Source organism: Polypterus senegalus, chromosome 13, assembly GCF_016835505.1.
Source record: "Polypterus senegalus isolate Bchr_013 chromosome 13, ASM1683550v1, whole genome shotgun sequence".
Lineage (NCBI taxonomy): Eukaryota > Metazoa > Chordata > Cladistia > Polypteriformes > Polypteridae > Polypterus > Polypterus senegalus.
Window position 1 is genome coordinate 83,249,379 of NC_053166.1, and position 15,934 is coordinate 83,265,312.

The 15,934-nt window shown below is 37.8% G+C and overlaps 1 protein-coding gene across 5 annotated transcripts in view; it reads right to left on the bottom strand.

Annotated features, from left to right (window-relative positions):
- The window catches only part of sting1 (stimulator of interferon response cGAMP interactor 1), a 34,623-nt gene that overhangs the window by 16,288 nt on the left and 2,401 nt on the right, over positions 1 to 15,934 (bottom strand). For 2 of the 5 annotated variants that reach the window (XM_039773997.1, XM_039773999.1), the window contains one exon: positions 8,007 to 8,112. The exons of 2 other annotated variants lie outside the window; for them this stretch is intronic. The gene's annotated coding sequence lies outside the window, so the exon portion shown is untranslated. Of the gene's footprint in view, positions 1 to 8,006; positions 8,131 to 15,934 lie in introns of those variants that run through there. One more of the 5 variants, XM_039773998.1, reaches the window with a different exon arrangement.

Below are 15,934 nucleotides of genomic sequence, written 5' to 3' on the forward strand. Positions count from 1 at the left end.
TTTAACAAAGTTCCTGATTTGAAGATAGTGAAAGAAATGTGTAGCTGGAATGTTAAATTTGGAATGTAATTGTTCATAGGATGCAAAGACGTTGTCTATATAAAGATCTCTAAGCAAGTTAATTCCAAATTTTTCCAGATATTAAAACTGCATATGTTTGTGAAGGTTGAAAGAGGTGGTTCTCTTGCAGAGGTGCCACAGATAGAAGCTTCTCCGTCTTAAAATGCTTTCTACATTGGTTCCAGATTCTAAGTGAGTGGAGCACAATTGGGTTATTAGTGTATTGCCGATAACGTGTGTTTATTGGAGCACAGAGCAAGGAATACAAAGAAGTACTGCAGGATTTTACTTCTATTGCGGTCCAAGCCTGTGTATGTTCTTCTATTTGTGTCCAGGTTCTTATCGCCTGTATATTTGCTGCCCAGTAATAAAACTGGAAGTTAGGTAGAGCCATGCCACCTTCTGCCTTTTGTCTTTGTAGGGTCGCTCTTTTGATGCGTGGATGTTTTGAATTCCAAATAAATGAGGTTATTGTTGAATCTAATTGCTTAAAGAATGATTTATTAATGTATATTGGGATGTTTTGAAATAAAAAAAGGAGCTTAGGAAGAATATTCATCTTAACAGTGTTAATTCTTCCAGCTAGTGTGAGATGAAGGGTTGACCATCTATGCAAGTCTTGTTTAATTTTTTCCATGCAGACGCGAAATTTTGTTGATAAAGAGCTTTATGTTTACTTGTGATGTTTACCCGAGGTATTTAAACTGTTCTGCAATGATAAAAGGTAGGGTGTCTAATCTAATATTATATGCTTGAGAATTCACTGGAAAGAGTACACTTTTATTCAGATTAATTCTGAGACCAGAGATCTTTTGAAATTCTGTGAGTGCTGCTAAGACTGCAGGCACAGAATTTTCTGGGTCCGATATATACAGTACCATGTCATCTGCATATAATGAGATTTTCTGTTCCAGTCCTTCTCTGCTAATCCCCTTTATCTGATCAGTATTTCGACAATGTATTGCCAGTGGTTCAATGGCAATGCAAACAGCAGTGGTGACAAGGGCATCCTTGTCTAGTGCCACGCTCTAGTTTAAAGTAGTCTGAGCAAATGTTATTGATGCAAACTGAAGCTTCTGGGTTAGTATACAGTAATTTAATCCATGCACAAATGTTGGGCCAAACCCAAACTTCTCCAATGTAGTAAAAGGTATTACCATTCAATCATGTCGAATGCTTTTTCTGCATCCAATGATAATAATATTTCTGGGGTGTTTGATTTAGTTGGTGAGTATATTACATTAAACAGGCGTCGAAGATTTGAAGATAAGTGTCGGCCCCTAATAAATCCAGTTTGGTCTTGTGATATTAACGAGGGGAGCACTTTCTCCATCCTTCTAGCTATGATTTTAGAGAGTATTTTAACGTCGTTATTCAGAAGTGAAATTGGTCTGTATGATGCACATTGTAATAAGTCCTTATTTTGTTTTGGAAAGACAGTGATTAGTGCTTGGCGAAAGGTTTGTGGAAGAGATTGGTTATCTCTGGCTTCTGTAAATGTTGCTAATAGGAGGGAGCTAGCTGAGCGGAGAATTTCTTGTAAAACTCTGCAGGGTAGCCATCAGGGCCTGCTGCTTTTCCACCTTGGAGTGACTTTATAGCATCTAGTAATTCTGATAATGCCAGAGGTTTATCAAGTTCCTCCACACTAAAAGCGTCTATTTGTGGTATCTGTAATGTATCCAGAAATGCATTAGATTGTGTATTGTCTTCTTTAAACTCAGTAGTATATAGGGATTTATAGTAGTCTCTGAAAGTGTGCATTATATTTTTGTGTTCGATGATTTTATCTCCATTCGTGTTAGTAATTACGAGATTGCATTGCACTTCTTGCTTGTGAATTTGTTGAGCTAAAAGCTTATTAGCTTTCTCTCCATGTTCATAGTAATGATGTCTGGATTTGTAAATTAGTTGTTCAGTTTCTTTAGTTGTCAAGAGGTTTAATTCTGAATGTAGAGCCTGCCTCCTCCTATGTAGAGTCTCGCTTGGTAGTCTGGCATGTTCTTCATCTATTTTAGTAATTTCGCTTTTTATCTCTGCTACTTTCTTGGCTTCGGATTTATTTCTGTGGGAAAGATATGAGATAATCTGTCCTCTTAAGAAGGCCTTAAGAGTTTCCCAGAGTATTCCTGCAGAGATCTCGGGGATGTATTTGTCTCTAGAAAGAATTTGATTTGTTTGGATATAAATTCAGTACAATTCTCGTCAGCTAATAGAAGCGGTTGAGGCCATCTGCGGGTGAGTGTATGGGGCTTAGTAATTTTAGCTCCAAGATCATAGGTGCATGGTCAGAAATAACAATAGCATCGTATTTACAAGATTTAATCTTAGGCAAGAAGTTATTGTCTATAAAGAAGTAATCAATCCTTGAGTAGCAATGATGTACTGGTGAGTAGAAAGAATATGTTCTTGAATTTGGGTTTAAAAACCTCCAGGGATCTGATAAGTTGTGATCAGTTATAAACTTTGTAATTATCTTTGCAGTGTTAGATACTGTTCCCCCTGTGGAGGAAGTCTATCTAAAAGTGGATTTAAAACACAATTAAAGTCCCCAGCCATTATAACTTTATGAGTGTTCAGATTGGGAATGGATGCAAATAAATTTTGTATAAATTCCTTATCATCAACATTAGGTGCATAAACATTTATCAAAATCATTTTACAGTTAGATAAGTCTCCCATGACCATTACATATCTCCCTTCAGGATCCAATACTACATCTGATGCTACAAATGGTACTGTTCTATGTATGAGAATTCCCACCCTTCTAGTTTTCTTTGTAAAACTAGAATGGAACATTTGGCCAGTCCAGTCTTTTTGCAGCCGGAACTGATCCTTGCTTAGTAAGTGGGTTTCCTGTAAAAATACTATTTTAGCATTTAGACCTGTTAGGTGAGAGTGTACTTTCTTTCTCTTTAATTCGTGATTCAGGCCTTTAACATTCCAGCTTACGGTTAACTGTCCCATCATGGAGACACTGATTCTGAGTTTTTGATGTCATTTTATAGTCTTAACTGGAAGTGAGAAAGCTTTGGTCTTAATTTCCTATTTCCCCTAGAGTTGTTGCCATGCAGCTTATTATTACGTTGGTAGTTATAATTATAAAGATTTGAGGATAGATTAGGTATAGATCAAGCCTGCTCTCTTTCTCTCCCCCTTAACCCCCACCCTCCCTTTTGCCTCCCCAATGAGGCTAAAACCCACTTCACATAGTCCCAGTCCTCTGACATACCCAGAGACAGAGCACGTCCAAAGCAAAACAAGCCCCATGCAGCGGCGCTTTAGGGTTAAAAGATAGAGATATCTGTTACCAATATAGTCTTTAAAAGAAAAAAAAAAAAAGAATTTTGCACTTAAAATATATATATAGTCTTCAGCAATTTTAGTGCATTAAGATGATACACCCAGATAATAAACCCGGGGATGGTGTTAAAATGTGTCCAGAATAAGCATAACAAGTCTTAATGCAGTAATAGCAATAACAATAAACCAAGGGTATGATATTGAACAGTCTCGTTTAGGGTAAGATGAAATAATTAGAAAAGAAAAAGAAAAAAAAAAAAAAAAAGTAATTAAGCACAATAAAACATAAACAGATAGCCCTAGTAATACTAAGTAATAATGAGAATATATGCTGATAAAACCCGTATTTTAAAACAAATAGATCAGACAGTAGATTATTAATCATTGCTATATCATTAACGCCATGACTCACTATTATGTATCAGAATAGTCCGGGATCAGCTTTCTTAATTCCTTTTCTGCTTCTTCCTTGCTAGTGAAGACATAGAATTGACCCTGCCATTCCACTTTCAGTTTTGCCGGATACAAGAGGCTGTATTTGACGCTGGCTTGCCGTAACCGCTGTTTAATGTTATAGAAGGCTGCGCTTAGTAGCTGTTGCTGGAGAGAAGTCAGGAAGATACGAATGTGGTTATTTTCATATATAATATCTTCCTTTTTCTGAGGAGTGCCATCACCTCTAGCTTAAATGATAATCGCTCAAAACGAACTATAAAAGATCTTGGTCGGGTCTAACGGTGTTTGATCGCGACGCTGTAAGCGCTGCTATCTCAGATTCTGCTTTAAAGTCCTCCCGATTATTTTAGAAAAAAGTTCAGCTGCGAATTTCACAGGGTTTGAACTTTCTCGATTCTCAGGCAGACCTTCAATTCTGACATTATACCTTCTACTCCCATCTTCCAAAGCAGCCAGTCTGTCTCCGAGTTTTTTGCATTCGGAGCTGACATTAACTGCTTTTTCCTCGGCACTGGCAGCTGCCTTTTCGGCCATTTCAATCCGATACGTGAATGTCTCCTTGAGATCCTCCAATTGATCAGTAAGCGTGCTCAGTTTAACCGAGTTTTCCTGAATGCGCTCTTCAATTTTACCCAGCACCTGTCGCTCAAGTTGCACCTCTTGACGCAGCCTTTCCATCTCCTGTTTCAAATCCTGTTTCAGTCTCTCAAGTGCCTTTGCCGTTGCTTTCTCATTAGCCTTCTCGCTTTTCTTTATATCTTGCGTGAGCTCAGCGAGCAGCACCTTCAGTTCAGATAGTTCAATTGTGCTTTTTTGTACCGAAGATGAAGCAGCAGGCTCTGCTGAAGCCGGTGTCCCTGCTGCTCCCGGCTTGCGTAGTTGCGTAATTGAAGCCGCGGACTTCAAGGCCCTTTCCAGCTTCAGGTGATCTTCTCCGATCGGCGAGCTATCCAGATCTGCACTCACGATTGTACCCTCGCTCCCCTTTTCACTCTCAGCCGGCGACGATGTAGCGGACCGTGGTCCCGAGGAGTCTGTACTTTCGCCCATCTGATCCAGGTCTGTCTCTGAGAGGCCGTATCTCGAACTAGGGCTTGCTGATCGTAGCTTGGATGTAGCTTTAGTCTTCGATTCTTTCGGACCCCCCTTCTTGTTGGCCATGTTTATATGTGCTTACATATACTGTAGCAGTCCCTCTCAGGTTGAATAAATACAAGATATCTCAGGATAATAAGCAAATAATATGAAAAATAACACCGCTGCTAGCGGAGCTCCACTTCAGACGTCCATCTCTCGCATCGGACGAGACCAAAAAAATTATTATTAATTTAAAGGTTGAGTATCCCTAATCCAAAATGCAGGGGACTAAAAGAATTTAGGATATTTACGGATGTTTAAATATTTACCTATATAGTACATTATGAATATATGGGGACACCCTTGATCAAGTATGGAAATGCAGCCAAACCAGCTAAATTATAACTCAAGTGTATAATAAATCATATCACCATTATTATAATGTGTGTTTATGTGACAAACATATTAAACCGCAAGTATGATGTATAGATGCTATTTTAGTTGTCTTTTAAGAGGGCCAATGCTGCTTATTTGCACTGAATTTCTTTTTTGTTTTTTTCGTTAGTCAAAAGTTTTAGTTGTCAACTGGTCGATAGGTCAGGAATATCTCTTTTATCATGTCCATTTTGCTAGAAGCCATTAACTGACCACTGAGCCACTTCATTCAGTTTTCATTTGGTATGGGTATTTGGTATTGGTCAGGTCAGGTTGGGGAGTAGCCACTGGTACAGCACATTGCTGCAACCACCATATGACGAAAAAGCTTGGGATCCTGGTTGGCAACCCCCCAAGCAGACACACAGTCCAGTCCCACCCTCCGGAAAAGACCAACTATCTGCCGCAGCCAGGTGTTATGTGGGCATCCCCTTGGCCTGGTCTAGCCACTTAGGTCTTATATAATGAGTATCCTGAGAACCGGATCACCCATGGGGAAACAGGCCACATGGGAGCAGTGCAGTAAGTGAGCTCCCTCACAATGCAGGTTAATGTGCCTCATTTGGGTCTCCCTGAGCAACCACTTATTCAAAGCAAAGTCAAACCAGTAGTTCCCAAGGATTCTTTAAAAAGACACAATACTAAAGGAATCCAGTCTTCGTCTCAGGTCACTGGATATTGTCCGTGTCTCACAACCGTACAGCAAGATAGGACGCACCAGGACTCTAAAAACTTGGACCTTCCTTTTGCATAGATGATGGGAATGCCACACACCCCTTTCCTGTGGTTATTATAACATAATTCTGCCAACATAAAAAGGCATTTGGCAGCAGTGTCCGTTATTTCTAAGGAAATCAGAGCACTTTACTGAACTTGCATTGCAACAAGGGCACCCAGAGTCAATCACGCTGATTTTGTTAGCCGTAAGAAGTGACATTCTATTAACACAGTACACTGAGGAGAGGCACTACAATCTGTGTTCCCTCAGTGCTGGGCAGAACTTTTGAACTTCATGGGGGACAAAGCTTGTTGACTATGTTTCATTGCTTAGCAGTGCTCAATGCTTCCTGGCGGTACCCAATCCCCTAAACCCTGAGATTGTCAATTGTGTGTTGTTGATACACAGTGCTCTAAGCTTCACATGGGACACATTTTACAAGATGATTGAGATGTATAAAGGTAAATTGCACAGAAATATGCATATGACGGGTTTCATATATTAGACTTTTTCGTATATGTATTTTCATGTTTTTTTGGCATACACATATTTTCACGCTTGAATTCAAGCAATGTTTTATAAAACACGGACTAGGGATACTCAACCAGTATTACACTGCAACGGTAACTCACAGGCCCTGTTCATGTACAGATAGCATATGTTAGAAGTAATGTATTAGATCTAATAGTACATGAGTTATGAAGCATATCCTGGGATATTTCAAACCTTGCCCGCAACTAAACTTATTAAGTAACATTTCATTTATATCTCATAGGCCTAGGTTCATTGACAAGTATGGGTGACTACTAAGTGGAGTTTCCATGTAATTGTTGTGTTTATAGGGGTTTCCTCGAAATGTCAAGATTCTTACTATGGTAGACTACTAAATTCAAGATACTGTGACGCGAATAAGAGCATAACTTAAAACTGGTTGGCTAAATCTACAAATGACATTAAGTAACAGGTTGTAGCGGCATGTGTTTATCCTATTTAACTCTGCAAAAATTACTGGTAACATTCCTGAATTTGATTGAAATTACTAACAGTTTTTCACCTACCACAGGTGAAAACTGGGCAAATCCTACTGTGGATATAATCTAAAGTCAGTTTAGAAACTGTGGGCTATGCTACAGAGTAGTGTTCTCTGGTACTGCTTTTAGTTATCCTGTAAAACCAAGTTGAAGTTGAAACGCTTTGATTTTATGTAAAGTAATACTGCTTTCTTCAAAATGCAGATAATTTTTTTATATTTATAAATATTCTGTTGTCTTAATATATTCTAAGTACACTGTCTCTTTTTTTTCAATAGTTTAACAGAACTCCTGTATATGGCAACCACATTGTTAGGTCTCACAGGGCCATCTATAGATTGTTTTGCAGCTTCCATTATACCATGTTAACAAGTTGTGATAAAATTTTGAATGTTCTGTTGGAGTATCATAATGAGGAGACAGTATTTGCTGGTTAAGGTTTAGTGTTTATTATTAAAAACAGGAAACTTTAAAAGCCTATTTTATTATTTGTCTTTTAAATGCCTTTAATGTATGTTTATTTGGACACCTGTTTATAGGTTCTATTATTGCTTGTACTGCTTGTGAAGCAACTTTTGATGTACCTATGCACAACATGTACTATATAAAATTTTTTTATTATTATAAAGGATTCTGTATAAGGTTTTCAGCCTAAATGATAATGGTAGCCACTACTCTGAGACATTAACCTTTTGCACTAGGCTCAAAGACAGTACACTGTTAGCATATATCAAGTCACACCTATAAACTTTATTGGCAAAGAAGACTCAAGAGAGGCAACAGGAAGATCTACGGCAATAATAAGAAAAAATCAAGATGTATTAAATCGAAACAGTTATAAACAGCACTTGTAGTTTATAAGAATACATCAGTATAAAATAACTTTAAGTTGCAAGTTAATTTGATTAAAATGATTTAATACTTACTCTGATATAAAGTTTCCTAAAAACTGGGTAATAAACTGTTCTTCAAATAATCTTCTCTAGGCCTTCTTTGAAAATACATGGAACATATTTTCTTATTTCATAATGTCTTCAATGTTCATTCATATTGCAGAAATACAAGATTAGAAATTCCAGAAATGTAGTTGTTATGTTGAACAGCAAACAATATTTACATTATTAATAAAATTAATAATAGTGTTAAAAGTAACATTGTATTGTATAAGTGGTCAGGGATAAATGATTACATATGGAATTTTACAGGCATATTCCCTTAGATGATTCCAAATTAAGCACTCTGGGATTTATTTTTTAAAATTATTATGAATCCTACAAATGATCCTGTGTTTCACAGTAACTTTATATGCAAGCCTTGTGATTTTTCCAGTATTATTTCGTATGCTATTAAAAGTGCTTACTAGTTATATAACTAATCTTTTTTTTATTAATTTTGAAGACAGGATATACGTTTGTTTTAAATCAATCAGTGGCCATGGCTATGTTTTTCTGAGGATGGATATACAGTAGAGTTGGAATCACTCAGAATTTTTCATGTTTATAATATAAATTGATACTTTTAAATTTTTTTGTAACAAGATACCTTTAAGTTGATTTAAAAATTCAGCAAGTAAAGTTGCATTACACTATTCACAAACTTAAAAAAACGAAAAAACATGCTGGATCGTGTTCTGATCATGTGGACAATGCCAATAAATGTTTGAAATAAATGCAAAGGCTCAGAAGCAGTGAAACTTTAAACCTCCTACACTAAAATTACTTTTAGGCTCTGAACTGGAATTACAGGAAGATAAATTATTATATGTGTGCACATGCAACAGACAGTACAATGTACATTTTGCTCTTCTCCTTCATTTCAGACATCAATATTTAAGAATAATGAAAGCAATGAATGAATGCAAATAAGAAAATAAAAAAAAAAAAAAGATTCAACACTAGCAAAGTCATGTGCACCACTCAACTATAATAAAAATAATGGTCAGATAATAAAAGATTTCAGGATTTTGGCTGTTTCGGACTAGAGATTTTGTTTAAAATGACCCTTTCATTGACCTTAGTCAAATGAAAAAAAAAAAGTAATTCAATCAACTAGTATTTAAGGTTTTTGCAGAGTATAAGTATATTGTGGCATACAGAGTCCCATTATATCCTTATTTTGCAGAATGATACATTAGCAAGTACAGGCAAAATTCCATTACAACGAAAATCTTTACAATTAAATTTTCATTACAACGAAGTATTTTTATGGTCCCGACAGTTTCCGCATAAGACAGAGTCTATAGAAATCTTGTTACTATAAAGTACATTCAGCAGATACTTTCATTACAACGAAGTGCCCAAAAGACCTTGAAATGCCTGAATGAATCATCCGCAGAGCAGCTAGTTCTGTGGTCGCAGCTCAGTTGTGCACAACGATCCCCCAAACAGAAACACTATAAAAAAAAAATTTCTTTCTTCGAACTTTCCTGTACTGTTTTTTGCGGTTTTTGTTTTCGGTGGTTTTCAGTGATACCTTTTGCTTATTGCTCGTCAACATATGAAAAACATCTACTGGAATTTAACTCATTGTCACCCTCCTATAGAAACGGCAGACACAAAAAAACGATAACAGTTCATATTAGAAAATAAAACATAAAATTTTTGCAGCTCCTGAATGCGGCAAAAAGAAAAAAAGACGTTGCTAGCAAATTCAGAATTTCGCTATCGATGCTGTCAACATTTTTGAAAGACCGAGCAGAAAAAGAAGAAAACTCTCGTGTTGCAAATGTATGCGACCTGCTGCATTTGAAGACGCCGAAAAAGCCGTTTTTATGTGGTTCAGTGAAACATTGTTATTAATGCGGCACTCATTCAAGAAAACCTGAGGTTTCTAAATTCCCTTGGGACATACCCCAGCTGGACAACATGCCGAAGAGCATCCCGAAGTCCGATCACCGCGTCTGTGGAAGACTGTATATCCATTGCCGGAGCAACAGCAGGTTCATAGCTCTGGGGCGGCTCTTCACCGAAGCAAACAGAAAAGATTTCTTGATGGATGATGCAAGGAACATTGTAAATGCAGGGAACAATATAATTTGGTCACTAACCTGGCCACGTCCCTGCCTGATTGCTGTGTCTGTGTATAGGAGAGTGGCAGATTCTGCTACAATAAATAACCCTGCTGTTCTTGTTTCAAGTTGAATAAAGCTGTTTTTGCTAAATTACTGAGACTAAGCCTCATGTTTTGGGGTGCAAGACATTAGGATTTGTTTCTATTGGTGCTTCACTGCAGCACTGTGAGCCTACTGTTGCCCTGCCCCGGCAACGGACAGTCTTCCACAGACGCGGCAATCACGCTTCGGGACGCACTTCAGCATGTCGTTCCCGTTGGGTGGGGGGATCCTAAAACAGTTCAGAATCCTCACAATATGAAGAAGAAGAAAAGTATGATTTGGCTTCTGATTGGTAACTGCTGCCCACAACATGCTTTCACATTTACAGTAGATAATGTCTGTGTTGAATTGCTCCCACCCAATTGCACAGCAGTGCTTCAGCCTTTGGATTTGGGCATCAATGTATTATTGCAAGGAAATGCTAAGAAACATTCTTGACAGCATAACTTGTAGACAGAAGGAGATTAAAATTAACGTGAAAGAAGCTATTGAAATGATTGCAAATGCCTGGACGCAAGTGAAAGAAAGCACTATAGTGACAAATACAGAATCTCATTACAACCAAATTTTCATTACAGTGAAATATTTTTTAGGTCCCTGGCAGTTTGTTGTAACGGAATTTTACCTGTATATACAAAGTAAGCAATAGACTGCAGACTTAGAATGTGTAGGAATAAATGATACAAGCACAGGTCAAGAATTCCCTGATGTTTCAAAAACTTGCAGGCTTCTAAGGGCTCATTTATACTTCACGCTCAGAACGTGTACGCGCCCGCATCATGGCTGCCACGCGTTCCCAGCATTCATTTCACGCGTCCTCTGAGCAGGTCCTCAGAAATTAACTAGCGCGCGCGAGTTGCAGTACCAGCAAAAGTCGGGGCGAGTGTGCTAAAAGTCGGGGACGTGGACGTCAGAGTCTCTGTTTACTATCTACATGTGACAGCAAGCCTCTATGGAGATCCTTCGGGGATCGATGTGCGCACTTTGCTGTTTGATGAATGGCTCAAATACAGCGCTATACATTATGTAGCCGATGTGAAGTTGCAAAAAAAAAAAAAAATAGATGGCACAAAAGATGGTATGTGAGACTTTTAAAATGTATCGTGTCATTTATATATGTCTTTTTTATGTTTTAATTTTTGCAACTTAACAACAGCAACATAATGTATAGCGTTATATTTGAGCCACTGAGAAAAAAATAAAGGACACGGTGAAAACGTGTATTTTGTGATTAAAGTGGAAATTTCGGCTTTAATCTCGAAATGTCCACTTTAACCTCGTAGTTTACTTTATCATTAAAGCAGACGGTCGTAAACGTCATCCCAGTTTTTAATCGCTATGAGCTTCTTGGACCTGACAGCAGGTAAAGTAAAACAATAAAAATAGATGGCACAAAAGATGGTATGTGAGACTTTTAAAATGTATCGTGTCTTATGATCGGGAATATGTGACGCTTGAATATAAAAGCACCACGAATGCATCTGTATGTCGGCATTTTGCTTCAGCAGCGGAAAGCAGCAATAGATCGCCAAACAGAACAAATTAAATGTATGATATTCCAACTCTCTGCACATTTAGAATCTTTAGATTTATACTTGATATCACTTTCATGATAAAATGCATTAAAATGTGTATGTTACATTTTACATATAATTTCGTTTAAATAATGAATACTGTTAATAAATACACACATGGGGGAATAATTACACACATGGGGGTGTCACGGTGTCTCGCAGGGAGTTATGTTGCTGGTATTCCACACTGTGCTCCAGTTTCCTTCCAAAGATATGCAGATTTGGGGATTTGGTGCCGCTAAAATGACGCTAGTGTATGTGTGTGCTTGTATTCACCTTGCGATGAGCTGAGGCCTCGTCAAGGGACTGTTTCTCACTCGTGCCCAATGCTTCCTGGAATGGACACATACATCCCTGGATTTATGGATTTAATCAATAAACATCCTTTTCAGAGATATTGCGGTAAGGTGTTATCGGAATTTAATAGGTGTTTTAGGCAATTCACAACACAGAGAAGCCGAACATGTTCTCACCGCGATAATATCTCGCACTGCCACCTGGTGGATTCCTCCAGATTTACATAAAGTACGCGCCCAAGTATAAACACTACAACGCTTGCGTAGCAGGAGCGTCCGCTGCAGCATGCGTCATGTGAAGTATAACTCCGGCCTAACACTGCCATTAAAAATTCTTTAGGCTAGCTCAAACAAAGCAATGACCTTTATCTACAATCAACCCTGGATAGATCCAAAGCACCCAAAGAAACTGCTTAAACAAAAAGAATTTCTGACTTACTGCACTGAGTACACAAGCACAGACCATTTTACTCTCTCTTCTGTTTCTTTTTCCGGTTTCTTTGTGGTGGCGGCCTGCTATCTACTCAAAGCATCATGATGCACCAACATTGATGGACTGAAAGCCAGAAGTCTACGTGACCATCATCATCAGGTCCTTCCATGAAAACCCTAAATACAAAGACTGTTTGACTTATGTTAGGTAGATTGCCCAGAGGGGACTGGGCGGTCTCTTGGTCTGGAACCCCTACAGATTTTATTTTTTCTCCGGCCTTTGGAGTTTTTTTGTTTTTCTGTCCACCCTGGCCATCGGACCTTACTCTTATTCTATGTTAATTAATGTTGACTTATGTTTATTTTTTATTGTGTCTTCTATTTTTCTATTCATTTTGTAAAGCACTTTGAGCTACATTTTTTTGTATGAATATGTGCTATATAAATAAATGTTGAATGATTGATTGATTGATTTACATGGAAGAAGATGTACATCTTTACAAACAGAATGCATGCATTATTTTTTAATAGTAGTTCTGGAACTACATTTCTGTCAGTAGGTCAGAAGGACAATTTAACCTGAAAAAAACAAAATGAATACTTGACAAAAAAATCTATGAGGTCTGTAATGTTTTATTCTTTAACACAGATTTTATGTAAATTTAAAAGTATTTTGCATAGTTTATACTCTTGCTTACTGTAATAATTAGATGCAGCTCTTTGTTGGCCTTTAAGAAAAAGTAACTATGTACAGGGTACTTTTTTGACATTACAAAGCTGTTAGAAATAGATCAGATACTATCAGTTTTCTCATAAAAAGTGAAATCTGGTAACACTCAGAACCGCAAGCCTTTACCTGCTGGCAGACTCAGATACTTGATGTACTGAAAAAAAAAAAATGATAATAGTCCGAGGTTTCATAGTCGACTTTTCACCTGTGCTGTGAGATGTTACCCCACTCTTCCACCAAAGCACCTGCAAGTTCCTGGACACATCTGGGGGGAATGGCCCTAGCCCTCACCCTGCGATCCAACAGGTCCCAGACGTGCTCAATGGGATTGAGATCCGGGCTCTTCCACTGCAAGGATGATCAGCAGTCCTTCCTGTCTCCCTGTAGCGCTGTCTTAGGCATCTCACAGTGCGGACATGGCAATTTATTGCCCTAGCCACATCAGCAGTCCTCATGCCTCCCTGCAGCATGCCTAATGCACGTTCACGCAGATGAGCAGGGACCCTGGGCATCTTTCTTTGGGTGTTTTTCACAGTCGGTAGACAAGTCTCTTTAGTGTCCTGCGTTTTTAGAACTGTGACCTTAAATGCCTACTTTCTGTAAGCTGTTAAGGTCTTAACGACCATTCCACAGGTGCATGTTAATTAATTGATTATGGTTAATTGAACATGCATGGAAAACATTGTTTAAACCCTTTACAATGAAGATCTGTAAAGTTATTTGGATTTTTAAAACATTATTGTTGAAATACACAGTCCTGAAAAAGGGATGTTTCTTTTTTTGCTGAGTATATATGTTATGCTCAAATGGGTAAAAAATATGGACTGAGGAAAATCAGGACAAACACTTGTGCAGCTACAAACTCCTAAGCGCATTTTTGCCCAATTACTTGCTGAATTTGGACACCCTTCTAGTGTAGTGTCTTAGATTTATTGAGTTATGGGATCCCCAAGAGTAAACCTGCAGTATTAGTTGTATTTTGTCAAATCTGTTTTAAGTGAAAGCATGAAACTCATCTTGTTTAAAGTTAAGGTTATCTTTACATGTTCCACACTATACTATATAGCAAAAGTTAGACCTCTTATATCATTGAAAGATGCTGAGAAATTAGTTCACACTTTTGTTTTCAGTCGACTAGATTACTGTAACGCACTCCTCTCAGGACTACCCAAAAAAGACATCAATCGTTTGCAACGAGTGCAGAATGCAGCTGCTAGAATCCTAACTAGGAAAAGAAAATCCGAACACATTTCTCCAGTTTTGATGTCACTACACTGGTTACCTGTGTTTTTCAGAATTGACTTTAAAATTCTGCTTATGGTTTACAAAGCCTTAAATAATCTCGCTCCATCTTATATATCGGAATGTCTGACACCTTATATTCCAAATTGTAACCTCAGATCCTCAAATGAGTGTCTGCTTACAATTCCAAGAGCTAAGCTTAAAAGAAGTGGTGAGGCGGCCTTCTGCTGCTATGCACCTAAAATCTGGAATAGCCTGCCAATAGGAATTTGCCAGGCTAATACAGTAGAGCACTTTAAAACACTGCTGAAAACACATTACTTTAACATGGCTTTCTCATAACTTCATTTTAGTTTAATCCTGATACTCTGTATATTCAATTAATTATCATTACTATTCATGGTGGCTTCAAAATCTGTACTAACCCCTACTCTATTTTCTGTTCTTTTTCGGGTTTTCTGTGGTGGCGATCTGCGCCATCACCACCTAATCAAAGCACTGTGGTGTCCCTACATTGATGGATTAAAGGCCAGAAGTCCATGTGACTGACATCATCAAGTCCTTCCATGAGAACCCTGAATACAATGAGGACTGATCATTTATCTTAGGTAGAATGCCCAGAGGGGGCTGGGCGGTCTTGTGGCCAGGAACCCCTGCAGATTTTATTTTTTCTCCGGCCGTCTGGAGTTTTTTTTTTTGTTTTTTCTGTCCTCCCTGGCCATTGGACCTTACTTTTATTCTGTGTTAATCAGTGTTTTCTCATTTTAATTCTTCATCATGTAAAGCACTGTAAGCTACATTATTTGTATGAAAATATGCTATATAAATAAATGTTGTTGTTGTTGTTATACTCATTTGACAGAGTTTTTGCTAGATGCTCCCAGCCTATCACTGCATATTAACAGATGATCACGTTTTGCGATTTCATACTCTGTTGCTAACTTTTAAGAATTGTTTCAGTTTTGTTAAAATAGTGATTTTCTGGTTGATCATCTTCTGAGTGCCTCTTTCTTTCTGTTAGTCTGCAAAGTCTGAAATATGCAACCTATGATTTACAGTTTTGCAGCAATGTTGCTAGCTCAACTCCAAGAATCTGTGTTAAGAACAGTTATTGTATATGTACATTGCAAATTGTATATTGCACCTTCTCTCTAAACACTTCTGTATATATTCCAGCTTCATCCAATACCACAAAGACTTGCACTGGAGAGGCACAAGTCTGATAAAGCCATGTCAAAGAAAAAGTGGGTTCAGACAATAGATGAATAGGTGTGATTTAGAAATGTCCTGTACTTCTTCAGAGCTTTTGTTGCACAGATGTATAAATGCAATCAAAAATTACTGTTGCTTTTGTCATTTACACATACACGTGCAGAAAGAATTCATATAAAGTAAAGGTAGCGCTAGAAAAGAATAATGCTCAACTGCTGTCAACTGTACAGCACTGTGATTACAAGAAAGAGTATGA